General features: G+C 44.6%; 1 long non-coding RNA gene across 2 annotated transcripts in view; it reads left to right on the forward strand.

The window, feature by feature from the left end:
• LOC127484385 (uncharacterized) overlaps positions 1–26,546 on the forward strand; it is a 224,453-nt gene that overhangs the window by 36,423 nt on the left and 161,484 nt on the right. For both annotated transcript variants that reach the window (XR_016231160.1, XR_007911305.3), the window contains exon 3: positions 12,478–12,559. This is a non-coding gene — a long non-coding RNA (uncharacterized LOC127484385). The remainder of the gene's footprint in view (positions 1–12,477; positions 12,560–26,546) is intronic.

The following is a 26,546-nucleotide window of genomic DNA, read 5'->3' on the forward strand; positions in this document are numbered from 1 at the left end:
CATGACCAAAAGTATGTAGGCAAGACCAAAGCCACCAAAGATGCCATTTGTCAAAATCAAATGTTTCCTATTTCATTTTCATTCTTGTCTGTTATTGATAAGTGGAGAAACAGCACATTTACAAAGTCTTAGTTAAAACTCATTGTCATACTTCTAAAAGGTTTTGTAGAAACCCCATCTCTCAGGGGCCAGCGCTGTGGCATACTGGGTATAACCACCGCCTGCAGCGCCAGTATCCCCAGTGGGTGCCAGTTCAAGTCCTGGTTGCTCTGCTTCCAATCCAGCTTTCTGCTAATGTGCCTGGGAAGACAATAGGAAAGGGCCCAAGTGCTTGGGCCCCTGTACCCACATGGGAGACCTAAAGAAGCTCCTGGCTTCCAATCAGCCCAGCTCCACTGTGGCCATTAGGGGAGTGAACTGGCAAAGGAAAGATCAATCTTTTTCTCTCTCTCTCTCTCTCTCTCTCTCTATCTATCTAACTCTGTATTTCAAATAAATAAAATAAATATTAAAAAAAGAGAAACTCTATTTCTTGCAAGAAAAGTAAGACCAAATAAAGCCAGAACAACGGTGTGTTTATATGTGTGTGTCTGTGGAGTTGACAACAATGACCACCAGATAGCCAGTATTTCCAGAGATAATAACCATGAAGATCTTAAAACTATTGCATACTTTTTTGAGGAGGTGATCCCAGCAGATCCCAAAGGCAGAAAGGAAAACTTACAAAGGAAATCATTGTTAGTCTTGGGTTAGGAGTTGCCATTCCTGAAATAAACAGCTGTCCTCACAACACAGAGCCTCTGTTGTCATCCACTCCTTCTGTACTTGAGTTGAAAACATGTAACTCAGAGGATAAATCTTGGGAGGAGAGTCTGAAAGATAAGAGGGTTCTCAAACAGGAACGGTAAGCCCTGAAAAAACAGGCAGCTGTTTGGTCACACTCAAGAGCTTTTTCTAATTCAAAAGCCTTGTTCAGAAAAAAACAAAAACGAAAAGAAAGTCAGGACTTGTCCCACGAGTCATAGCAGTCACTGTAGTTATTTGTTCTTAGCAACTCCGAAAAACGTCAGGGCTTGGAGGTGGAGCAGGGAGTCCCCATCTCAGTGATTCTGTGGAAGCGGGGCAGAGATCTTTCAGTGGAGAAGGAATTCAGGAGTACAACCGTTTCCCTCAGAGCAACTTTTCTCCCAGAGGATCAGAAGCCATGCTAGCACCCAAGAGGCCAGAAACACAGGATTTCTTTCCTTCTTCAGCCGTGGCACTTCCTTGTTCTTCAGAGAGAAAGCCGATTTGGAAGAACAGCCTCAGGGTTTGCCTGGATGAAGTAGGTCAAGGCTAAAAGGGGCTGAGAGCATATTTTGTAACGCTGGTTGCTGGTAATATGACTCCTAAGCATGTTTTGGAGAGTGTGAGCCTTATGGAAGATAATAATGAAGACTCCGGTATCCTGACTACTGTTTTTAGTGGTGACAGTTAGAGGGAAAATGTGTTTGTATCAAACTGCAAAGAAACCAGATGAGATAAAATATATTCACACAAAACTGACTTCATTCTTTCTCTTAAGAAGTGGCTGTGATACTAATATTCCTAGAGTGTTTAGTGAAAATAAAAACCAAGATAGGAAAGTGCTTAGTCATAGAAATTACCCAGAGATATGAGCTAATCCAAATTTCAAAACAGTTTTCAGCTTTTATGTTTATGTTATTTTGCAATTAAGAAAACAAAACATCTTAAAATGATATGCACATGCATACACATATATTTATACATATGTTATTATGAATATTAACAGTTTTTGCTGTAAATGAAATAAAATAGATGAGGAAATTGGAGAAGAGCAATTCTTTTTTTAAAAAACCACTTGATTGAGTTATAATAGACTTATAACGAGCTGTACACATTTAACGTATGCAACTTGATGAGTTTGGGGTAAGTATATAACTGCGAAAGTATCACCATCATCACCTCCCAGTTTCCTCTCACCCCTTTATTATTATTATTGCATTTTATTTTTGCTTCATGTGGTAATAAGAATTAAAACAAGAGCTACCTATTCGGAAAATTTCAGGATACACAATAGTGTTGTTAGCTGTAAACACTATGCTGTGTGGAAGATGTCTAGAACTTACTTATCTTGCGTACCTGATACTTTGTGCCATTTGACCATCAGCTCTCCATTTCTCCTTTTCCTTTAACCCTGGCAATCATCAATCTTGTCTGAGTTTCTGCGAGTTTGACTATTTTAGATTACACATGTAAGTAGAGTCATATGGTGTTCGTCTTTCTGTGTTTGGCTTATTTCACTTAGCGTAGTCCTGTAGGTCCATCTGTGTTGCTGTCAATAGTAGGGTTTCTATCTCTTTATTCCAGTGTATCTCTTTACTATATTTTCTTTATGTATTTGTCTGTTGGTATACATTTAATTTGTTTCCAAGTTTAGTTATTATGAATAATATGTAGCAGCAATTTCTTGGGTTGTTGACTTTGGGTTAGTAGCAAATATAGATAAGGTAATGTCAGCTGTTGTCCATTTTAGTAAGAGTAGAAAATAGAATATTAGTTTTTCACCTTTATAGAAATTTTTAAGAATAATCCTCAGTGTGACTATTTATTTGTAGGAAATAATTCAGTGAGTAGTAAAAAAAATGTTCATTGATGGATTGCAAAAAAGGGAGTTTCAGCGAACATACAAATGATGACTGTGTTTTAATTTTTCCCCAAAGTTTTGAGGCCTCTCTTTACTCCCTTCTCTTTCTCGTTGCCTTTTTTTCTTAAGTACATTCATTCTCTTACCCCAGTATATTTACTCAGTGCTTATTTGTGCCAAGGAACTAATGTTCTACTATTATCCCCATTTTCCTCAAATCCTACAACACAGTGAAAGAAAATATCAATTAACAGGGACCCATCTTGAGAGGAAGCTTCCTCCCACTTAGGGGCCAAGTGTGTCTGGGCATGTGCAGAGGTGGGGCTGCCTGGGGTTGTCTATTTGCACTAAGGTCTGAGGGAAGGCGTTCTAATGGACCTAACAAAGAGGAGTTGGGTCAGAACCAAGCCATCACCTATTGGAAGGAAGGTACATTCTGAACCCAGGATTTTCTTGGATTTTTTGCAGACCCCAAGTTTGAATCTCTGGGAACACTGGAAACACCAAGATAGCACTGCTTTGAAAGAATGCCACAAGGTGCTTTCCTAAAAGCCAGGAGACAACACCTCCAGCTCAGTGGGCAGGTCTCACCCATATGGGGACCACTTGCTGTTGCAGAACTAGCCCAGGGCTGGCTCGCTGTGCAAGGTTCAGTTAACTCAGCTCACCTGGCACTGTCTGGATCCGAGTGTGCCAAGGTTGGGATAGGACTTCTCTGGGAATAGGTCTTTGTATCAGTTCATCTTTGCCAAAGATGGAGCCACTGTCAACAACTGAGGTCCTGGTTAGCTAAGGATCTTCTCACCAACAGTTCCTTAACTCCCACCTTCTCACCAGCTTCTTATCCAGCTCTCTTTTGATCACCTCTCTTCCCTGCCTGTTCTCCCACCCAGGGTCCTTCATTCCTCAGTTCCTCTTTTCTTGTCCCAGCTCATAAACACAGCCCAGGACACTTTTCCTTGTGCATCCACATGGTTGACTGAACTACTTCCTTGTCAGAACTCTGCATTACCTTGCTCTTTCTCCTTTTCTGCACTCATTCCTCAGAACATTAACTCTAGGTCTAGGAGAACTTTGTTTTCTCAGCTCCTGCTTCTGGGCTACTGCTTCTGCACAGCACTCCACAAAATGTGCCACGCCAGCTCCTGGTGTCCAGGCTCAGCAGGGTCTGTGCTTGTGTTCTCCTGCCCTTGACCTGGTTAGCTTCGCCCTCAAGAGCTCTTTACTAGCATTAGCTGTCACTACTCTCCTCTACCGCTTATCCTTGGCATAGAATTTTACTTCCCAAGAGCACTGAGGCCATTCTCTTACCTCATCACTTGTGCATCCACACGGTTGACTGAACCACTTCCTTGTCAGAACTCTGCATTACCTGGCTCTCTCTCACTCTAATTAAGTCTTTCCCCCACCATTCTCCTGCGATCTCTCTTCAATGCATCAAGAGCTTCTGTCTTGTAAAATCCTGTTCTCAGTCCTCCTCTACCTCGGACTGAGATTTGACACAGATAGTTCCTTGCCTTTTCAGGAGCAGTTTTTTTCTTTTTACTTGGTTGTGGGGACACCACACTGTCTTTGACTACTTTCCCCCTACTGGCTGCTCCTTCCTCAGTTCCTCCCCTTTTATCTGACTTCTAAATGTTTGAGTATCTCAGAGTTCAGGTCTTGGCTTTGTCCATGCTCTTTGTTATTCTCTAAGAAATCCATGTGATCCTCTGGCTTTAACTACCATCTATAGGCTAATCATTCAACCTCTCAACTGAATTCTGCACTTGGATTTTCACCTGCCTAGTTGGCACATTCCCTTGAATCTCTAATATGCATCTCAAACTCAACATACAAAATTTTTCTGTGTCAAACTGCTCTTTTTCAGTCATCCCTATCCTTGATGCTTCTCTTTCTTCCTCTCTGTTTCTTTCATCAAAACAGATCCTGAATCCACTTGCCTTTCTTTCAAGCCACCACCATTTCTCAAAGGGACAACTGTAAAAGTCTCCTTGCTTAGCTACAACTATGAGTCTCCCTCCCTTGTTACATTTTCCATATAGAAGGAAGAGTGATCACTTAGCGATTTAAATGAGATAAAGTCACTCCCTTAACTAAAATCTTCTACCAGCTCCCCTTGATACTTCAAATAAAATCTAGATTCCTCCACCTTACAAAGTTGTACGTGATCTGCCCTGCCTATCTCTATGGTCTCTTTGTTCCCTTTTTCTCCTTTGCCCATTCCAGTCCATTTGCACTGATCTGCTTTGGTGTCTTCCAATTCAATCAGCCACTTTCCCCTGATTTTCACATAGCCTTAGCAGTCCTAAGTAGCACCTCCTCAGAGAAGTTGCCCTGGCTACTCATTCTAAAGGAGCCCAAGCCCTATCCCATTACCTTATTTCATTATTTATTTTTATTTGAAAGGCATACACACACACACAGATCTTCTGTCTATTGGTTTACTCCACAAATGCTGGCAACAGCCAGGGCTGGACCAGGTTGAAGCCAGGAGCTCAGAACTCAATTCAGGTCTTTCTCGAGAGTGGCTTACTTAAGTACAGGATCCGTTACTTGCTGCCTGCCAGGGTGCACGTTAGCAGGAAGATGGGATTGGAAGCAGAACTGAGATCCAAACCCAGGCACTCTAATGGGAGATGCAGGCATTGCAAGCAGCAACTTAACCCTTGTGCCAAATGCCCACCCCAACCTTATTTTAATTGTCTGCATAACACTTGTCTTTGTTGGATAGTTTTCTTGTTGGTATTGTCTGTCTCAAGTATAAAGTCATCAGAAGCTTTGTTTTTGGTTTTTTTTTTTTAATCATTCCTGTATTCTCTGTGCAATTTGGTATAAACCTGTGGGCTACCACAAGACAATTGTATATTTGAGTCTGAGGCACAAAAGAGGTTAAAGTCATCATTGGCTGGGATTTTATGCAGTATTTACCAGCACTTGCTGATTTTATTTGTCAGTATTTCTCAATTCAAACTCTTTCCTCCCATTATCAAGGAGATGGAGAAGGCAGAAATTGTCATCCCCTTCTTCCATGACGGCTTCCACAGTTCCCCTCCTCTGGTATTGTCCCTTCCAATCCATTTGCACCATGGTTTCTAAATCAGGAGTCTAATGTGTCACACCCATGTTTAAAACTCTTCAAAGGCTCCCAGTCATCTACAAGATAAAGTTGCTTGCCTAAGGTGATGACTCAGATGGACAACCTCTCTGTCCACACTCTTCCTCCTGCTTTATGTTGATGTTAACAACAATACCACTAAATAATATAGCAGAACCAGTGAAGGATTTCTGGTAATTTTTTTAAAAGATTTGTTTATTTATTTAAAAGGCAGAGTTATATATATATATAGAGAGAGAAGGAATGACAGGAGAAAGAGACAGAAGAAAGAGAGATTTTCTATCTGCTGGTTCATTCTTCAGATGGCTTCAACAGCGAGGGCTGGGCTAGGCCAAAGCCAGGAGCCAGGACCTTCTTCCAGGTTGCCCACGTGAGTGCAGGGCCCCAAGCACTCAGGTCTTTTTCTACTGCTTTCCTAGGTGCACTAGCAGGGAGCTGGATTGGACTAGAACCAGCTCCAATATGGGATACTGGCATTGCAGGCTGTGGCTTAACCTGCTGTGCCAAAGCATTGGCCCCCTCTGATAGTTTCTTGACTTTCTTGCCTTGGGAGGAAAATAACCAGATCTTGTTAGAAATTCTAACTACCAGCTCTGATTCTTTGATCTTCTGATTTAGCTTCTTCCTTGTCCTGCCTAGAAACTTTGTGCTTCACGGAATTCTCATCCCTGGGCTCTCTAATCTGTAGAAGAAAGACAAGTACTCGTTCCTCATTGGGCTCCAGAACCCTCCCTTCATGTGCTTTCCAGTGAAAGATCAGCTGAGATTGCCCAATAGTCCATGTCTTGGGATTGGAAACCAAGACACTGGAGTTTCCACCAGTTTTTCCCATGGACTCTGAATAATCAAGCTTCAGGTAAATGCTGGAGTTTCCTGATATGGCCTCTGGGCACAGGAATAACCATAGCAGCAACAGGGAGAATGGAACTTGCCAAGTTCAAAGTCCCTTGGCACGGGTTATCTTATTATTACTGCAAAGGGAGCTGGGCCTCCATCTAGCATCTTGTACACTGTTATGAAGGAGGATAATGACATGTTGTTCCCATCCAGGGTGTGGTGGGAATGAGAAAAGGACTTTGGTGCCAGTGGGACTTGTTAGCCTGGAGTGCTCTCCAGGAACAAAAAGCAGGATTGCTGTCCATAATGACAACCCTGGATCAGATCAGAATGGTACTCACTCAGGTGAGCCAGGTCGCCAGGTGAGTTTGGGGATTTTCAATCTATTTTCCAGGTTCAGTTGCTCTGAACTCTGTGAATGTCAAGAAGTCTATTAATCTGTTTGGCTAATACAACACTTTACTCAGAGACTTTAAAAATTAAGCCAGTAAAGCGTTCCACATGCTAGATTATATGTTATGTGCTGTGGTAAATTCTTTTTTTTTTTTTTTTTTGACAGGCAGAGTGGACAGTGAGAGGGAGAGACAGGGAGAAAGGTCTTCCTTTACCGTTGTTTCACCCTCCAATGGCCACTGCGGCCAGCACACCACGCTGATCCGAAGCCGGGAGCCAGGTGCTTCTCCTGGTCTCCCATGCGGGTGCAGGGCCCAAGCACTTGGGCCATCCTCCACTGCCCTCCTGGGCCACAGCAGAGAGCTGGCCTGGAAGAGGGGCAACCGGGACAGAATCCAGCACCCCGACCGGGACTAGAACCTGGTGTGCCGGTGCCGCAAGGTGGAGGATTAGCCTATTGAGCCGCGGTGCCAGCCATGCTGTGGTAAATTCTAAGATGAATCATGGCTCCTGCCCCCTGGCCTGAACTCAGTCTGGTCAGGATTATTAGACACATGGCCAAATAACAAAAAGTACAGAGCATGGAATGATAATGAGTCAAGACAGGTAGATAAGAGCATAAAGTGGGTTCAAAGGAGGGAGAGGTATCCAACAGCTGGTGAAATGTCTGGAATATATTTTTATAGCAAGAAGCATTCTGATTAAAGGATTAGAGCTGCAGAGGATATGCCAGGTGGAACCATGTCAGGAAAACCTGAGTGTGTTTGGTGCATGGAGATTGGGTAGACTGGGACTAGATCCTGGTGCATCCTCATCTGTAAGGATTTTGGATATCATTCTTTAGGCAATGAGCATAGACTGAAGATATGAGTGTTTTAGGAGGAGCTGGAGATGGGATGTAGGGTGGATGGGAGGAGGAGAAGGATGGAATGTGGAGAAAGGCATTTACTGGGATAGTTCAGGTAGGTGCACCAGGCAGGATAGGGCAACCTAAATAGATATTGTAAGTAGAATTAGCACACCTTGGCAACCTATTATAATAAAAAGGGAGTAATTAAAAATATTTATTTGAGAGACAGAGAGGGTGTGCTTCCATCTAATGATTGACCCTCCAAATGCCCACAACAGCTGGGGCTGGGATAGGTTGAAGTTGGGAGCTTGGAACTCAACCCAGGTCTCCGAGGTGGATGGCAGAGACCCAACCATTTAAGCCATCATCTGCCTTCTCCCAGAGTGTGCATTAGCAGAAAGGTGGAATCAGAAGTGGAGCTGGAATTGGACGTGGAGCTGAAACTTGAACCCAGTCACACTGAATAGGGGATGTGGGTGTTCCAAGCAGCATCTTAACCTCTAGACCAAATGCCTGCTCTTTACACAAATTTTTTGAAGTTCCTATATATTTAGAAGGCTGCTTGGCACACAAATGCCTGATAAAAGCTGAGTCTTTTAAAAAATCATTATCACTACAACAGCAGAAATTTATTGTCTCACGGTTTGGGAGGCTGATAGTGCAAGATCAAGGTGTCACCAAGGTCAGTTCCTTCTGAATTCTGTGAGGGATGGATCTGTTCCATGTCCCAACCTAGCTTCTGGTGGTTTGTTGGCATCTTTACTGTTTCTTGGATTATAGATGCATCACCACCATTTTGGCCTTCAGGCTCACATGGCATTTTCCCCATGTGTCTTGTGTGTTCAGATTGCCTCTTTTTATAAGGTCATATTGGATTAGAGGCTCTCCCTACACCCTAATTAGTCAAGATGACCTCATCTTGAATAATTACACCTGCAACCACCCTATTTGCAAACAAGGTCACATTCTTAAGTAATGGGGATCAGTACTTCAATGTGTGGATATTGTGGGGACACAATTCAGCCCCTAACAGGGGAGGTGGTCTCTGGGAGAACAGTGTTAGCATAGGTCAGATTATATTTAGGATAAGAGAAGTGAGAGAATGGAACTCTGAATTGCAAGGGAAATAGAACAGAAGACAAATAGAAGGATGTTGACCATGGGGACAGAAAAAAATGTTTACAAAGTGAAATGAACAGATGAGCAGTAAGCTACATCCTTGTCCAATGTGTTGCAGGTGCACTTTTCACCAACCCTCCTGCCAGGCCCTACACCCTTCTCTCTCCCTCCCTCCTCCCCATTTTCCTTCCTTCCTTCCTTCCTTCCTTCCTTCCTTCCTTCCTTCCTTCCTCCCTCCCTCCCTCCCTCCCTCCCTCCTTCCCTCCCCCCCCTCCCTTCTTTTCACTTGACTTATATGGAGAATTGGTTCTTTTTTCTAGGTTTCTCATTAAAAAAAGGTTAAATAATTGTCACAGCGAGAAAAATCAAGCAAGCACAGGGGAGCCATCTGGGCCTATAGTACACTATAGAAATATAATAAGGGAGCAAGGAGGGGTGTATTTGGAATATAACTAAAGCATGTGTTCCTGTAGAATTTCGATTTCTTTAAAAATATTTTTTCCAAGAAGTTATGTAGCTTAGAATGAAGAACATTTCCTTTGAGAAAAAGCTGTAAAGATGGTAATAACCTTAATTAAATAGACTTTCATATTCAGAAGGGAACAAAATTATAAATGTACATACAACTTTCAAGCATATGTTCTTTTTAATGATATTAATATATCTCCAGAGATAGTAGTAAAGCTTCTTTCTAATTAAGTAGTTTTTTATTAAACTGAATGAAATCTCATGTTAGTTTGAATACCATTTTCAGGAATTAAATAACAGCCAGAGTCTCAGATAAAGAGTATTTTTCCTTTCGTCCATGGAAATGATTGGTGCTGGTCAAAATATGGTTTGAGGGTGAAGGAAATGAGTCTGTTTATTAAATGAAGAAAACTGAAATTCCCCAAGATTTTGCCAAGTATTACCACTCACTCTATTAATGCTAGGATAGTTATTTTTAAGTAAAAATGGGAATAATGTAAACTTTGTCAAAATTTGGCAATTGACTACATTTTTCCATCAAATCAGTCAACCTGATTCACATTCATAGATGCAGTTTCCATTGTCCTCTCGGAGTATGGTAGGTAGCAGCAGCCTGAGGACTGGGGCTGGAAACAGAGACTAGAATTCAAACTCTGATTCTATGGTTAGAGAAGAGAGAGAGCAAACTGTGTAGGATTAGAAAGGAGAGGGATTAAACAATTGAAAGGAGTATTACATGCACCTCTCTGGCATTGCATTTGAAAATAGATGAAATGGTTCATTTCGTAGTAAAGTTATAAATCATCAAAAGGAAAAGCTGAAGTGAAAAATGTGAGTACCAGTTATCATATAAGAAGTTAGAAAGCTGATTATGTACTATGATTGAGGAAGACAATAGGGCTAGACAGATCCACATTGAGTTTTATTGCATTTGTGAAGAATAAGTAATTTAAGTGTTTTATGAACCTGTTGAAGTCATAGACAATGATTGTGTGTGAATATGAATACAAAATTTCTAAATAAAATGTTAGCAAATATATTTTAGTAAGTATATATATCAAGTACTTGCGCCTCTACTGCTTTCCAAGGCCATAGCAGAGAGCTGGATCTGAAGAGGAGCATGTGGGACATGAACTGATGCTCATGTGGGATGCCGGCAGTGTAGGTGGAGGCTTAGTCCACTACACCACAACACTGGCCCCTAATTAGCATTTTAAATATATGAAAGTATTTCAGAATGCTCATGAAGACATGTATATCTTTTTTTTTTTTTTGACAGGCAGAGTGGACAGTGAGAGAGAGAGACAGAGAGAAAGGTTTTCCTTTGCCGTTGGTTCAGTGTATATCTTTTAATTCCATTTTTTCAATGAATACTTTGTAGTACTCCTAAACCCATCTTAACTGATTATAACTGTTGTTATTGTCAGTTTTCCTTTGATCATTAATTTTAGTGAATACAATTCATCTGAGTTGAATTGTTAGATCAAGACTCTCTTTTAAATTCAAATAGTAACTAAAAGATACTATTTTTTTTTTTTTGGTCAATAACAGATTTTACCAACCTGAAGCTTTTGCCACTGCTAATTTTGTTTGTATAGGTATTTCTTTCTTTTTTTTATTTGACAGGTAGAGTTATAGACCGTGTGAGAGAGAGAAAGACAGAGACAGAGAGAAAGGTCTTCCTTCCGATGGTTCACTCCCCAAATGGCCGCCACAGCCGGAGCTGTGCTGATACAAAGCCAGGAGCCAGGTGCTTCTTCCTGGTCTCCCATGCGGGTTCAGGGGCCCAAGTACTTGGGCCATCCTCTACTGCCCTCCCGGGCCACAGCAGAGAGCTGAACTGGAAAAGGGGCTGCCGGGACTAGAACCCTGCACCCATATGGGATGCCGGTGCCACAGGCGGAGGATTAACCTAGTGAGCCACAGCAACAGCAGTTGTATAGATATTTCTGCAAGTAATATTTATGATGATTTAGATGAGTCAATGATTTCATATTTCATGGCAGAGAACAAAGCTAATGAATAGAACAAAGATGTGAGACCTGAATGGACAATGGGGTGAAAATGTCTTCGAGGTCAAAAAATTGGGGTCAGAATGTTTTTCCTTGCACTTGGCACAAGCTAAGTGCTTGGAGATGACTAATTACTATTATTACTTGAAGGCATAAAGCATTTCTGTATTCACGCACCCAGCTCTAGTTAGCTCTATTCAGCCATCCTGCTCTATGTAAGATTTTGCTGTAGGGAATCAGGGGATGACAACGTTCGTAGAGCTGGGGTCAAGGGCCAAGTGAGAGGGAGAGGGAGCAGCAGGGCTGTGTTGGACTAAGGAGGGCCTCCTCAGGCTCTGGGATGCTTGCTGCTCAGGAGGGCGCATTGCTGTCCTAGAGGGGTGTAGTCGTGTGTTGCCATATCCTTAGATTCTCCAGCAGTTTTAGGTGAACTCTGGCATTTGAAGCACTGGTGAATAATTTGAACTTTATCAGAAAACAATGTGGGCCAACATGATGTGGTGTATACGGGCTACATACTAGATTTTGACTTCTTGTACAGCACAGCCCATAGCTGCCCTCTTGATCCCAATGCGGGGCAGGGTGACTCACTAGGTAAATGTCCTACCCCGCCTTGGAGAAATGTCTTTCTAAAGAAGATATGCTGATCCCAGCAACCCCGGCATCAGAAGAGTCAGGGAAGCTTTAGGTCCAGATCTGAAGGACGGAGGGGAGGGGATGGGACCGGGCAGGAAGGGCTTTGCCCCGTGTTATTTCAGCGCATTCCTTTCAATAGCAGTGTGGGATGCTGGCTCTCCAGCAGGTGGCAGCATCAGAACAGTGATTGGCCACATTGCGCCCCATAATCACAATTTCTTCCTTCTCTCTGTCCTTATTTGCATATGAATATGAAAAGGAACAGCTTGCCTTAGATTACCTTTAGAGAAAATAAAATAATTTGCTGTACGCTTTTCAATTAAAAAAAATATAAGCCCCTGTTATGTGTCAGCCACAGCAACACTGTCTCAAGCCTCATCTTGTTTAATCCTCGCAGGTTGTAACGTGGGCAACTGTTCTCCCCCTCTGAAGGACAGGGCGTCGAGGCTGCGCAGTTGCTGAGAGGCAGAGCTCCATCCGTAAGTAGGCCGTTGGGTCTCTTCCCAGGAACCACACTCGTTACTATACACACTGTGCTCCTGCTGCTGGTCAAATCTGTTAGCATTTTGCCTGAGTCCTTGAGGGACTCCAGGGGCAAGAAAGCAGCATGGCAGGGACACTTGCCCCAGATGCTCATGAGGTGGCTGTGCCCCAGTCTGGTAATTGAAAGAAGATGGATGCCATTACTCAGGAGCACCGTGTTTGCCATCTGGAGAGTGGACGTGCAGTTGGGATGTGTTTCTCCTTTTTTATGTAACAATTCCTGAGAGAAGAACAGATTGCCTTTCTACTTATTTCTTACTGTTCGAAGCGTTGGCATATAAAATAAGTTACCTAACAAATGTCATGCTTCTTGTGGTCAAAGTGAGGAGCCGTCCGTCCGTCGTCCCAGCCATTGAGCACTCAAGGCTGCAGCAGACCTGCCCCTTGGCGATTTCATACCATGTCATCTTGCATTTGATTAGAAGTCATTCATCTTTAGTTTTGTATAAATGGCTCAAGTGTCTGAAACAATTTGCCAAATGAATTAGCTCAACTGGCAACATTCAGAATTTCTCCCAGCCAGAGCAGTGTTGGGTAGAAAGCGGATTCAGAGCTCTTCTCCACTTTTCTGTGACCTGAAACAAGTAACACAGTGTACCAAGGCATCTGCTTGCTCACCTGTGACGGAAGGGGGGACAGGCTAGCACAGTACTAACTCCTCACCCGTGCATGGGAGCCCTAGAGGTGCACACCTTCCCAGGAATGGTCTTCCATCTGCTGGTTAACTCCCCAAATGGCTTTAGTGGTCAGAGCTGGACTAACCTGAAGCCAGGAGCCTGGAGCTTCCTCCAGGTCTCCCACGTGGGTGCAGGGGCCCAATGACTTGGGCCATCTTCTGCTTTCCCAGGCCACAGCAGAGAGCTAGATCGGAAGTGGAACAGCCAGGACTTGAACCAGCGCCCATATAGGGTACAGACACTGTAAGGGGCAGCTTTACCCAATACGCCACAGCACCGATCCCATCCTTTAAGTGTTTTATACAAATTCCATGGTGTAGGCGTTCACAACAACTGTCTGATACTATCATCTCCACCTTTTTATACACGAGGAAATCGAGGCATAGCAGCTGCTTTTACTAACTTATCCCAAGGTCGCACATCTAGGAAGTGTGTTAACCAGGGTTTGGATGGGCCCCATTCTGACCCCAGAGTCTGTATCCTGAATTCTCATGATGAGCTCTTCACCACCAATGCAGAGAAGTGTGGAGATGACCGGGGTTGGTTGAAGAAGTCTGGCTGGCCACCCCTTATCAACAGGATGGGGCAGACGGCATGGAGCTGTCTCAGAGGCTCCATGCCCTCTACACTGGCCTCTGAGTACCTCCCGCCTCACATAGTGGGCACAGTGGTATCCACTGCCTGGTGATCACTGAACCTGCTAAGATGTCCCTTTGGCCACAGCCTGGGGTTGTTTCTCTCACTGTAGGTCCTGGCCCCTTCATCTGTCAGACTACCCTAAAGCTATCACTGATCAATTTTTTTGGCCTCTGCTCAAGCCAAGGAGAGACAGAATACCATGGTTATTAATGGTGCGGGCCTGGGTGTCAGATGCCTGGATATGGTTCCTGGCTGTGTTAATTCTAGACTGGGTGAACTCGTGTGACTTAGGGAACCACCAGTTCTCAACTGTGGAAGATGGCAGTACTTGTCTCCCAGGGTTGCTGAGGTGAGGATTATCAATACATACATGCTTCTTAGGCCAACCCTGTCAAGTCCTTAGTAAATGCTGTCTGTTGTTATGCAGTGTCAATGGGATGGGAATAGGGCACTATGATGGTAACTTCCAGAAAAAGCACTGAATGCTATCCATTCTATAGCATACATTTATGAAATTTCAGTAACTTGCCACGCATAGTACAATAGAAATACAGAGCCCGACGTGTAAGCTATTCTAGGAAGTCTGCAGTTTGGAAGGAAATGTGATGGCGTCTAGTGGCAGATGATCAATATTTGTTGAATAGATGAATGAAACGCGGGATGAGGCTGATCATGAGATAGCCAGAGAGAAGAGAGTGCCAGCTGGCAGAGGGATTCCTGGGTGACTTTGAGAAAAGCAAGAGTAGTCAGCACGAGGTGAATCTGACATAGGTCAGCACAGAACACAGGGAAGTGAGGGAGCTGTGATGAGAATCTCACCACCACCATCAGTGGTGATGCTGGCCCTGAAGTGGGCGAGCTAGAGAGAAGTAGGCTGGGGAGGAAGGGCTGGAGGGAGCAGGAAGATGAGGGAAGAGGCCTGGCCAGTTGGGATCCATTCCAAGTGGGGAACTAACAGAAGATCCAAGGACCAACACAGAAGCCTATGGGACAGACAGAAAGAATAGTCTCTAGGAACTGGGTTTGACTGGTGACTTTGTGCTCACTTAGGGAGCCCCAAACCCAGGGATCCCTGGAGTCAGGCATGGAGGCAGTGGAAGCAGAAATACTGCAGAGCCTGATTGTCATGTGAACCAAGGAGGTTCACATGTGAGTGAAGCCTGGTCCCATGTGGGTGAAACCTGATCCCATGTGAGCCAAGCATGTTCACATGTGAGTGAAGCCTGATCCCATGTGGGTGAAACCTGATCCATGTGAGCCAAGCTTGTTCACATGTGAGTGAAGCCTGATCCCATGTGAGCCAAGCATGTTCACTTGTGAGTGAAGCCTGATCCCATGTGAGCCAAGCATGTTCACTTGTGAGTGAAGCCTGATCCCGTGTGAGCCAAGCATGTTCACATGTGAGTGAAGCCTGGTCCAGTGTGAGCCAAGCATGTTCACATGTGGGTGAAGCCTGGCCCCATGTGAGCCAAGCATGTTCACATGTGAGGGAAGCCTGGTCCCATGTGGGTGAAGCCTGGTCCCGTGTGAGCCAAGCATGTTCACATGTGAGTGAAGCTTGATTCTGTGTGGGTGGAGCCTGATCCCATGGGCACTGAGGGCAGGTCTTCACATCTGGCAGCCTGGGAGTAGTTGGCAACACCTAGAATTAGAGAACATGCCAATGACTGGATTCCAGGCTTACCTGCTGCGAGACAGAGGAACCAAATGAGAGGAGGCACTCCTATCCTGAACAGATAGGAGAGACCTATAACTTACTTTGGCAACCTCCTGTCTCCTGGATCTTTTACAGTGAAGTCAATTGGTGCTTTTCCCAAAGCAATGGAAAGATTTCTACTGTGTTTATCCTGAAGAAAAAAGCAGAAATGACTTAATTATTATCACTAGAGTATGTCTTAATAAATAATAGTCCCCCTGTACTGTTGAATAATAAAACGAAAGAAGAACATATGTATGCACATGGACATGTGATTATATTAAATGGAAAGGTATGTTTTAGAAGACTGCATCCGTGTTATTCGCCATGTGTAAAAAGTAAGAATTATGTGCATGTAATCCAGTGTGTGAGCAATGCATGGAACATACCTGAAAGGCTGAACAGTGGCTAATTCTTATAAGAGAAATTGATGGGAGATGAGAAGGAGAGGAAGAGGAATAGGGAATTTTGCTTTATGCTTAGTAGATGTCTGTCTGTACTATTAGTATTTTTTGTTTCATAATGAATATTTATTGAATCCTATTTTCAGAAATACAAAGAAGAAATTTCAAAATAAAATAAACTTTGTTTATATTGGTATTGGAGTTTTGTATTTTCTGGCTGTCTTCAAGTTTGCACCAAGTTACTGGTTTTGATAAAATGATATTATAAAGGTTTTTAAAGATTCCCGGAGCCTGTGGTGAGGCTGGAAGTGGGGCTAAAGCTCATCAGGAGGTCATAGGGGAAGTTCTGGTTCTCTCTAAAAAGCAGGTTATGTGGAGGAGAGAGTCTCCTAGGTGTGTCACTTGCTAAGTCTAAAGGTCATTCAGTGGGCACATGCTGAGTGGTAGGAATTACACTTAACTCTGAGATGGGGGGCTGGCTCTATGGCATAGCAGATAGGGCCATCGCCTGCAGTGCCAGCATCCTGTATGGGCACTGGATCGAGTCCTGGCTGCTCCACTTCCCATCCAGCTCTCTGCTGTGGCCTGGGAGGGCAGTGGAGGATGGCTCAGGTGCTTGGGCCCCTATACTTGCCTGGGAGGCCCAGAGGAAGCTACTGGCACCTGGCTTTGGATTGGCACAGCTCCGGCTGTTGCGGCGAATTGGGGAGTGAACCAGTGCATGGAAGACCTCTCTTTCTCTCTCTCTCTGCCTCTCTTTCTCTTTTTGTGTAACTTTGACTTTCAAGTAAATGAATAAATTTTGTAAAAGAGGAAATAAAATTAAAAAAAAAAAGAACAATGAGTTGGGCTTCTTACTGGGCATGGCACAGAATTCTTGACCTGGTATGACATTTGGGATGGCTGAGGTCATGTCACTGACTATTCCCAAGGCTGCTGCACATTTTAACTCACTGGGCTTACAGCACGTGAATGGGAAATGCATTGGGACCTGGGTGGATCCTCTGTGTGCTGCTGCTCTGGGCACTGATAGAACTCTTATTGGTCTCCTACATAGAATGTGACAACCATGTGAGACTCTGAGCTGGTCCCCAGAAAGCAGACTTCCTGAGCACTTCCATGACCCCATGCATGAAGAGCCATCTGAAGAACGTGGTTCTTGCATCCCTGATCCACTCAGTGGACACCTTCCAGGAACAGAGGCTGTGTGATGGAGAAAACTGGGCTACAGGCTCACCAGGACAGCCAGGCCCCAGAATCCAAGAAAAGGGAGAGGAACATCTGCTGCTTGCATCTGCCACCTTTTTATGTGGCCAGAAAGGCCACAAGGGTTTGAAAGCATCCATTTGCTGCGTGAAACTCCAAATGAATAGAAGCCTCGGTTAATAGTTCGCATGCTTCTGAGAGTAGGTAGCATGAAGTGAAAGCAAACATTCCAGTGAGGCTGGAAGAGGGATGAAGCCTTGAGAGAAGTCCATGGCTGGGTTCACTACTGCCTGGGGGGCAGATCCTTGCCCAGGGGTGCACCCCAGCCCTGCGAACGCCGCATTTCCATGGGTTGCCTTAGTGTCCGTCACATCCAACATAAGAGGCAGTAAAGGGAAACTGACTCTCTCAAGGGAACCCTGACACTTTCTTGAGGCACTGTACCCTCAATGCCAAGAAGGAAGCCCTTTTGAGGTGGGAAGATGGATGGCTGAGGGGGCCCCCTCACTGGTTAAGAGGTTATCATCAGAGTCAGAGATTCAGATTTGCCACTCAGCAACCAAGAAGTGGCCACAGTTGGTGAAGCAGTGGAGTCACTTGCGAATGCTCCAATAGAGCATGGCGTCTTCTGAGCTGGGGAACCCACAGTGGCACTCACCTCTCATTACTCCAGCCAGGACAGCTGCTTCGACCGTGATTAAGAAGGCAGGTGTCCATGCTTGGGAATTCTCACTCCAACTCCCAAATTCTTCACTTGCTCTAGAAGAAAATGTTGATTTATCAAGCTGCTCTGCTGTGCTCAGTCTCCTCATTTTCTCCCCAATGTGTTGGAGGTGCTTCACTTCTTGATTTTTGTCTCCTTGTGTTTTCTTTCCTGAGAGTTTTTTTTTTTTTTGAAATGGAGGTAAAATTTACATCACGTAAAGTTGCTGATTAACCATTTAAACCAAACAATTAAGTGATATGTAGTGCATTCACTAGTTGTGCAACCATCGTCTCCATCTAGTTCCAACACATTTTCATCACCCCATAAGGAATTCCTGTACCCTTTAAACAGTAATTCCCCCTCTGGCAACCACTGGTCTGCTTTCTGTCTCCATGGATATACCTATTCTGATATTTCATATAAATAGAATCATGCAATATGTGACCTTTTGTGCTTGGCTCCTTTCTCTTAGCTTAATGTTTTAAGTAGCCCTTCAGGGACACTGTGTGTTGTGGAAAGAATGTCATCTTTGGAGTCAGACAGAGCCCGGCTTCAGTTCTGGCACAGCCAGTTACCAGCTGAGTGTCCTGGGGAGGTTACTCACTCTTTCTGAACTTCAGCCCTCATTCATGAACTGAGAGCATCCCCTACCTCATACACTTGTATTGTGAGGATGAAAGATAATATATGTGAAATCACCGCATCTTGTATCTGGCTCATAGTCAGTTCTCCCTTAAGGTTAGAGGAAAAGGAATTAAAATAGATGTGAGAGCATGAGGTGCAGAGTATGCTAATTCCTTGCCTTTGCTTTCTCTTTTATACATCTTTTCCTATGAATACCTAATTGCACAGTGGCATATCTTTTCTCTGAATTCCTCTTATCTACACGGTCCCTCTTGCCCAGAGCACACGCCACAGGGTCCCTTTGTCAAATAGGCCGATTTTTCCTGCGTATGTTCTTTATCTTCCCAATTAGACTGTATATTTTCCTGAGGTCAGGTGCTATTTTCTTCCAAGGAATGTATGTTCTAGATTTTCCAGGACAGTCCCGCTTTTAAATACTGTGTTATAAAGTCTCCCAAACCATTGGAATAGCACAGAAAATCCATCATTTGGCCACTAAGCCACATCACCCTGACTACTCTGGCACGCAGGAGTGCTTCTTCTCCTGCCTGGCCATAACAGTGTTTGGTGAAGGTGCCGGTGGTCAGAAGGGCCATCTCTCTCCCTCCTTCCCCCATCCTCACAGACATAGACCTCCAGTCCCAGTTACCTGCTCTTAATTGAACGGTGCAGGTTGCTGTTCTCAGGAAGGTGTTTTTTCAAAGGCACTTGCTGCAGAAGCTCAAGTCCAAATGCAAAGTGATTCACCTTCTCATAGAAACATCAGCGGTGACTGAGTGGGTTCTGAACTGGGGGTGCTACCAGAGAAGGTCAGGCAAGGGCAGGGAAAATGTCTCTCGGTGTTTCAGCATAACTTAGACTCATGGCTGAAGCTACATGTTGGGGTTTTATGGCAAATAAAATGCATTAGCACCCAAAGTATCCATTTAATGTTGTTGACCCTGTAGTTTTCTTATTTATATAGGAAGTTTGTGCTTAGAGAAGGAATAAAAACAGAAACCAAGAGTTAGAAGCATTTATGAAGACAACAAATTCCTAGAGCAGTTGTTCTTAACTGGTTTTATGGATCCCAGAGCCCTTTGAGGGTCTGATAAAGTCATAGGCCCTCTCCAACACAAAGATGCACATGCACAATATTCCCAGGCACATGAGAATCTGCAAATAACTGGGGGATTTTTAGCTCTCCTTGAAGCCCACCCAAAGTCACTATGCTAAGCTTTCTACCATGATGAGAGCCACCAGTGTGCCAGGTGGTCTGCAAAGCATCAGAGGCACAAAGATGAGTAAGACACAGTCCCTGCTTCCCTGCTTTCAAGGGCCTTGTCCTTGGGTGAGAGGGCTCAAACCCATGCCAGACAGTGACGTCTCAACTGGTTTCAGTCGCCGAAACCTTCAGTTGGTCTCTGTGCCATCTCTTCCTTTGCTCCCTACTGCCCTTTCCCTGGTTTTGTCTCTAACCTCCTGGCTGCCAGCAATCATTGGAAGCTGGTGGGTTTTGTTTGTTTGCTCTTTTGTTGTTAATTTCTCATCCTTCACGTGATAAGCAGTGATCTGTTTTAAAGTTCATTTACCTGAAGAAGAACTGATAACTCCTCTCCTCTCTTCAGAAACTCTCCACCCCTGCCCTCATTGATACAGGGGCCCAAGCACTTGGGCCACCTTTCACTGCTTTCCCAGGCACATTAGCAGGGAGCTGGATTGGATGTGGAGCAGCCAGGACTTGAAAACCCATGCCAGTACAGGAAGCCAGCACTGCAGGCAGAGGCTTAACCTTCCATGCTACAGCACCAGCCACCCTGGGCTCACCTTGCCCAGAGACCAGTGATTGCTTCTGTTATGGCCCCCACCCAGGCAGTGCAGGGCAGTGGCGAAAGGTTAAACAGAAGGTCTGGAAGGCTTGACAGCGTCATTTAGCTTACTGATCAGAAAAGTTGTTCCTGGATCTGGGAATTTGGCCCAGCTCTGTGTTTGAAGGCAACTCCCCAATGGGAGCTTCTGCTCAACCACCAATGCCCCTCCCTGAGGTTGGCATGGTGAGGTAGAGTCAAGGTGGTCTGGAATTTGCCCTGAACTCTAGGGACTTCAGCCACGTAACCAGGGAGACACTGTTAGAGAATTTTTGCTATGGTTGGAATGCAACGTGGAGCATCCTAGTTGGATTCCAAGCACAATGGAGGAAGCTCCTACACATGCATAATCGCTAGCATTCAGGGCCTTGTTCACAGAGCAGGCACAATAAATGCTCGCAGAATTGAAATCCAAGAGCTTCGCAGTCAGCTCTGAATACTGATTCTGCTCTGCGAAGGTTTCTTCACATTGCCACAATACCAAATGCCACTGTTTGGTCCCTCTCCAAGGCTCTGTCTCTAAGCTCTTAATTAGAAAAGGGAAGCAGTAATTATTCAAGTTATTAAAATATGGAATATTGCAAAGGAGCGGATTAGAAGTCTTCATGCTAATCCAAACAAATTGTGCTAATGTTACTTTGATTCTAGCGAACCCAAACCCACAGAGGAAGATAAAAGCTAGGGCTTGCTTTCTAAGTGGAGGGTTTAGCCTGTTTGCTAAGCCAGGATTCTTCAAGCATTCACCAGGAGCTGCAAAGGAGAAGCAGGAGGAGATGAAAGGAAGAAAGATGGGAACACTAAAGAAAAGATGAGGTAGAGAGAGGGGAGAGCTGTATCAAGAGAATCAAGTCCCTAGCTGTGATTCATTCTTCTACCACACCTCCACCCCATTCTGGGAGCCATGGGATACAAAAAGAACAACTTGTAGCTCTATGACTCTAGCAATCCTGTTAGTAAGGATGACTACTAAAACCTATATCCAGTCCAGATGCGTCTGCATGTCTGCCCAGCAAGGTGGACGCGACCACTTATCAGGGAGAAGGCTGTTTCAGTCAGCACAGCCCCCAGAGCTCCAACACACTGGACATGGCCTTGTCTGGGAACCCACATGATCGAGAAGGTCCTCACATGCTTCTCACATGCAACACGTGCCAGATAGAGCTCAAAATCTATACCCACACCTCTTCTTCTTGCTAGAACTACATAGAGTCCACCCTGGGACCACCGACCACCCATGCCTCCTAGCTACACACCGAAGAGTCACCTTTGATGCTCCTCTTTGTCCCATCGCCAGTGTCTTTTGACTGCTGAGACCTGGTGATGCAGCTCAGAGCTGCCTTTCAGAGCCTCTTTTTTATCGTTACCCCCAGCGCCTCTGCCCTGGTTCTGAGATTTATCGTCTCTTCCTATACTGCTTTCCTAAATTCTTTCAAAATTTTTCCATACTACCATGTTACAGCCAAAATTTCTCATCGTTCCCAGGTCTCTGTGCCTTTGCACATATGTTTCCTTCTGCTCAGAGTCTTTTTCTCTCCGTTGACCACCTGTTGAGCTCTCATCTGTCATGCAAGGCCCAGCAGCAGTATGCATGCTCACTGAGCTGGGGCCACTGTGCCATCAGAGCTCTGGTCCCACAGCACTGCTACTGTGAGGGGCAGGGACTGAAATTTACTTACTCATATTTATTTATCTTTTATCCCTGGGGCCTCACAGAGTATTTGCACATGGTCGCACTCAGCACACTTCTACTGGTAGAACATAGGTTCTAGAGAGTGATTTATTCTCCCGGTACTTGGCTCTCAAAAAGGAGCTTGGGAGAGATCCCACGGAGCTTTGTGTGATTTAGTGATTGGATTAGTTACAAGGTGGGGTCTCAGGGGAAGAGGAGGATAATGAAGAAATCGCATTTGAGTCTGCTGGTTGGGAGTTTACTGAATTTCATAAAAAGACCTTGGTAGTGCTAAAAACTCATTATCATCTTAGCACTTGAAAGACTTGAAGCAAATATTTTCATTTAGAATAAGTAGTGCGTATGAAATGGCAAATAGGTCTAGATACTATATTTTACCTGTGTGTCAGGTATATTTATGCCCATTGTTTAGATAAAGGCATTGAGACTCAGAGAAGTAAGGCTTATGTAAGTCACCCATGCCCACATAAGTATAAAGGGGGTGGTGGAAGTAGGAGTTTATAAAAGTTGAAACAGATTTGACTCGAAAATATGATCTCTTCATAGTAGCCTAAATTTATCCCAGGTAGTAGAAATATAAACAGTATACCTCCTCTCCAGGATCTGTGCTGGAAACTCATCAATCTTCACATATTTTGCTCATCAAGAATATTATAGGGTTAATAAAACCCGATAGGGGCTGGCATTATGGTGTAGTGGATTAAGCCACCACCTGCAGCACCGGCATCCCATACGGGCACATATTTGAGTCCTGGCTACTCCACATCTGACCAGCTCTCTGCTTATGGCCTGGGAAAACAGTGGAAGATTGCCCAAAGTGCTTCAGTCCCTGGACCCGTGTGGGAGACCTGGAAGAAGCTCCTGGCTCCTGGCTTTGGACTCGCCTAGTTCCAGCTGTTGTGGCCCTCTGGGGAGTGAACCAGTAATGGAAGATTTCTTTCTCTGCTTCTCTCTCTCTCTCTAACTCTGCCTTTCAAATAAATAAATAAATCTTAAAAGAAAAACTGATAAAATGGACAGAGGGATTTCCATTCAGTCACTTCTGGTTGGTGCCACTAAGAAAAGAGGCCCCAAAGAGCAGCAGAAATGAAGAAAAGGAGAGAAGCAAAATGCCCAAGTACTCCATAATTGTGTTGTCAAAGCACTTTTCAAAAAATACTTTCATATTTTTCTGGCAACACTATTGTTAGGTAAGGAGACTGTAGACTATTCTTAGGTAAGGAGACTGGAGCTTGAGGAGGTTACAGGACTTAATAAGTTTGAACAACTAATAAATAGTAGAGCAGGACTGAAATTCAGATGTACATTCCCCCAAAGCCAGTTCCATTCCATCACACTAGGTATGCCCATGCCCCAGCTTCCAGCATAGTACATGGCAACCAATTAGGCTTGAATATTCAAATATTAAAAAGAGCAACCTGGGGCTGGCACTGTGGCACCATAGGCTAAGCCTCTGCCTGTGGTACCTGCATCCATATGGGTGCTGGTTTGAGACCCAGCTGCTCTACTTCCTTTATATATATATATACACATATATATATATACACACACACACACATATATACATACATATATACATATATGTATTTTATTTTATTTGACAGGTAGAGTTATAGACAGTGAGAGAGAGAGATAGAGAGAAAGTTCTGCCTTCCGTTGGTTCACTCCCCAAATGGCCACTATGGCCGGCCCTGTGCCCATCCAAAGCCAGGAGCCAGGTGCTTCTTCCTGGTCTCCCATGCGGGTGCAGGAGCCCAAGCACTTGGGCCATCCTCTACTGCCCTCCTGGGCCACAGCAGAGAGCTGGACTGGAAGAGGAGCAACCAGGTCTAGAACCCAGCACCCATGTGGGATGCTGGCGCCACAGGTGGAGGATTAACCAAGTGAGCCACAGCGCTGGCCCCAGCTGCTCCACTTCCTATCCAGCTCTCTGCTATGGCCTGGGAAAGCAGTGGAGGATGGCCCAAGTGCTAGGGCCCCTGCACCCACGTGGGAGATGCGGAAGAAGCTTCTGGCTCCTGGCTTTGGATGGGTCCAGCACTGGCTATTGTGGCCATTTAGGGAGTGAACCAGTGGATGGAAGACCTTTCTGTCTCTCCCTCTCTCTGTAACTCTCCCTCTCAAGTAAATAAATAAAATCTTTTATTTATAATAAATAAAATAATAAAATATTTTAACCAATTTTTATTGTATTTACAATATGATAGGTGCTCTACCAAGTACCTTGCATGAATGGTCTTTTTTTAGTGCTCATAACAACCCAATGATGTAGGAGCTATGGTTTGTCCCATTTTACAAGGAAGGAAAGTGAGGCACAGAGAGATTAAGTCGCTTGCTGGAGTGGCAGAGCCAAGATTTAAACCCATTTCTGAGGACTGCTGAGACTTGGCTTTTGAAAGTTGCTAACTGCCCATCTGAGTCTACTGATGATGGAAACTCTGCTGACAGTCTCCTGCTCAGAGAAGCCAGGGCTGTCTTCTAGGGCTGGGCTCGGTTGGGTAGGCTTTACAGGGTAGCCCTCTGAAAAAAATTCCAGATTTTGAGAAGAAGTGAACATTCCCCCTGGAAGATAGGAAGGGAAGATAGTTGATTGCTGGCTTTTCTTGGGCCAGTACTAATTAATACCAGCTTATAAAAATCCCAGGGCTAAGTGATGGATGGGTCCTTGTATTTCATTTTAATGGTTTACTGGGCATAATTCTGAGATGAGACTCTGTGCAAGCAATGAATATACAGATCCTGCCAGCACTATTTTCATCCAGCTAATGGGCTTTACTAGCTAAGGACAATCCTCTTAGGGTTTTTATCTCTGTGATTTAAAAAAAAATCCTAGAAAGAATTTGGTGGTGAATTCGCCCCAGACTCCCCTAGTCATGGAACCACCAAGTTTTTGCCCCATCCCCCATTTTATGTTTTTAGTTTTTAAAGGCACATGGTTTCTTGAACCTTCAATCTCTTTGTCTGGCTAACTCTTTTTTTAAAGATTTATTTATTTATTTATATGAAAGGCAGAGTTACAGAGAGAGAGAGAGAGGCAGAGAGAGAGAGGAGGGAGGTCTTCCATCTGCTGGTTCATGCCCCAGATGGCTACAATGGCAGGAGCTGGTCTGATCTGAAGCCAGGAGCCAGGAGCAGCTTCTGGGTCTCCCATGCAGGTGCAGGAGCCCAAGAACTTGGGCCATCTTCTACTGCTTTCCCAGGCCATAGCAGAGAGCTGGATCCAAAGTGGAGCAGCCAGGATTCGAACATATGGGATGGCGGCACTGCAGGTGGTAGTTTTACCTACTACACCACAGCACCAGCCCCTGTCTGCCTAACTCTTAATGAGTACTTTTCTCATCTGTCAAATTGGGATGGAGTGGGGAGTAGTACTTATACTGATAATCCCCTGATTCTGATATCTGTTGTGGTTCTTGCCTGTTTGGATACCATGGTTCCATATCCGATTCCATCTCAGTAGATATCCAAGAGGCCCCCAGTAGTTTAGTGCATTCCCTGGATAGGGGGTTCCAATCTCATAGCCACCTTATACTCTAAGCTCCTGCACTTGCATAATCTCTTCATCGTCTCCTTTATCCCTGGATTCTTCCTAAAGACAGGCCATTTTACTTAATTCTGTCTGGTGGTAGCCCTGATATCATCTTTACATAAATGTGGAAATTGGAGTAGTTCAAATTTATACCAGATAGTATATAACCACCTCTTTCCTTTTATCTATCTGGACCTTGAGCCAGCAGCTCATCACTTCAAAGTCACAAATAGAATCATTTATTGAGGGCTTCTGTTGTTGTTAGGCACTAGACCAATTGCTTCCATATATTTCCACATTTAATCCTTAAATCAGTTCTACCAGTTGAGAGTCTTAATTTGCATTTTACAAATGAGAAAATGGCTACTCAGATCCCATAGCAAAGAAGCAAAGAAGGGAAGTGTGGGGAGCAACCCAGACTAGACTAAGTTACTGGAATTAAGACTTATTCTATGCATCTGCTCTCCCACAATATGGCGCTGAGAAGGGAGAAACAGCTTCTACACAGCTGCCTCCAGTTCAACCAATAAACTGTAGGACCTGCTCCTGATTGGAGGAGAGCAGCGTACTCGGCGTGTGGGTAGCAGAGTTGGGATTGGTGGAAGAGGACTATAAAGGAGGAGAGAGACAACAATGCACCAGGAACATCTAAGGGGAACATCTATCTGAGGGAACACCTGTGCAGCCCCCGAGAGAGCCGGCTGGCGGTGTGCCGCTCCCCTGCGGAAGTGGGGAAAGTGGCCAGGGGGAACCGCCCTTCCACGGAGGTGGAAGGGACGGCAGCCAACCCCGGAAGAACCAGCAGCAAACCCGGGGAGGGCCGAGCAGACAAAAGAACAGCGCAGGGTCCTGTGTCGTTCCTCCACGAAGAGGGGGAGCGACAGGGAAGGAACTGGGATTTGAAA

Source organism: Oryctolagus cuniculus, chromosome 1 (assembly GCF_051225735.1).
Source record: "Oryctolagus cuniculus isolate XC-2025 breed Fujian yellow rabbit chromosome 1, ASM5122573v1, whole genome shotgun sequence".
NCBI classification, from domain to species: domain Eukaryota; kingdom Metazoa; phylum Chordata; class Mammalia; order Lagomorpha; family Leporidae; genus Oryctolagus; species Oryctolagus cuniculus.